The following is a 1,800-nucleotide window of genomic DNA, read 5'->3' on the forward strand; positions in this document are numbered from 1 at the left end:
TAAGCAGGCCACAAACAAATTAAGTTTGCTTTGGTTTCGTTGTAAGTCTCAACATATACAATTGAAAGCGGTTCAGTTGTTAATGCAGTGTCTTCCATTTCCATTGTTTTATAAATGTAGCTGCGTTGATACATGCTTGAATGTCTAATGCATTTGTGTTGAGCCACATTTGTATGCATATTTTGATTACCTTTAATAACGGTCTACAGTATACAAAGTTTTATATGCTGGTGATGCAACTGAAGTGTAACTTATGTATATTTGTTACTGGGTTTGAGCACAGCACTCCACAGACTGACGTCGGCAAGATATCCTGCTTGATCTACGCTCTAATGGGTTATGATGGGTATTTCCTTGTGCGTCGTCATGTTCCATGGCGTCGATAAACGGCTGAACAGATTTGTCGAATACCTAATGAAGCAGGGCAATAAATGCTTGCGCCTAAAGAAGACGGAAGTAAGTCAGACTAACCTGATATTAGTTACAATGGACCTCAGTCTGATAGTCCTTATGTCTGGTGCTGTCGCGTATGTGCATTTTCAGGGGTGTGCGTATATCGACGCCCTATAGTACTGCTTCATTACTTTGACAACTGTATCATTCGGGGATTTCGTTGCGCTGCAAAATAATAATGCGATTGAGAAACAGCCGCATTATGGTACTACTATTATTATGTTTTAATTGTTAGTTCTGACCGTGATATTTGCTGCCTGGAACCCTTCACGTGCTACGGTTCTTGGCGATGAACACCGAGGAAGAGCGCCGAGACGAATTGGAGGCTGACACCGTTAGCCTCGACAATGACGGTGACGACATCAACAGAAACCGAACCGTGGTTTCTCATGCGCAGGAGCACCGTGAGTACAGTGATCATATTTCGGTTTGATTTTTCCCGTGCTTTAAAATTCGCTCAACGGATAAGCTTAGGTGCAAGGTCACACTTTCTTTAACGAGAATTAATATTTGTTTAATACTGAACAATTCCGTTCATAAGACGGAGGATACCTTACCGTTTATTGATGAGAACGTGAGCACATTAAATTACAGCTACCTTCAGAAAACGAGCTTCGTTGCGAATGCATGAGTTGTCCGAAAACAACACTCACACTTCAAATGATGTCATTAAAATGAACAAAAATGACGTCACAAAATTTCGCGTGCTAAATGTGTATACATAGCCTCAGCCTGATTTGAAAAGCTCTCGAGTCCGTTTTTTGGGACTCAGACCAGGCCTAGGTGTCTCTGGGGTAGATCTAAAGAACGATGCCACAGTTGCGAGTGAACTTGTTACCTCCTGGTCGTTAGGCGGACACCATATCCACTACGGTGTCTCGACCTATCGCATGCTTGTTGCAAACTTAACTTTATCATATGTTGTTTTCGTTCATGCGGGTATCGCGACGAGATGAAATATATATATACATCAAAAACGTACTCTTTACTAAAGAGTTTTGGGAATTCGCGTCCAGGTTGTTTGCGTTATTTTGTGGTAATGACTTGTAGTCATCAGATCAACGTGTATATACACGGAATGTTATGTGCGATGCCATAATGTATTTTACTACACGTACCTGTGTCAGTAGTAAAAATATTGTTGTTTACATATGCACATAATGTCGTGGTTACATATGAATCATCTGACTTTTGTGTACATGTTAAAGAGATTAAAGCTCGTTAAAGTTTGGTTTAAATATACATGGAGCAGTTGTACAGTTTAAGCTGAAAGGAAATACAGTTTTAACTTTTTAAGTTTATCTGGCGAGTTCAAATAATTAACTTTAATATATGTTGTATTTTCTG

The 1,800-nt window shown here is 39.8% G+C and overlaps 1 pseudogene; it reads left to right on the forward strand.

Moving 5' to 3' along the window:
• Window positions 1–224: 224 nt before the first annotated feature.
• On the forward strand, window positions 225–886 carry LOC127849927 (potassium channel subfamily K member 9-like; annotated as a pseudogene).
• Window positions 887–1,800: the final 914 nt, after the last annotated feature.

The sequence above is a fragment of the Dreissena polymorpha genome, chromosome 11 (assembly GCF_020536995.1).
Source record: "Dreissena polymorpha isolate Duluth1 chromosome 11, UMN_Dpol_1.0, whole genome shotgun sequence".
Taxonomy (NCBI): Eukaryota; Metazoa; Mollusca; class Bivalvia; order Myida; family Dreissenidae; genus Dreissena; species Dreissena polymorpha.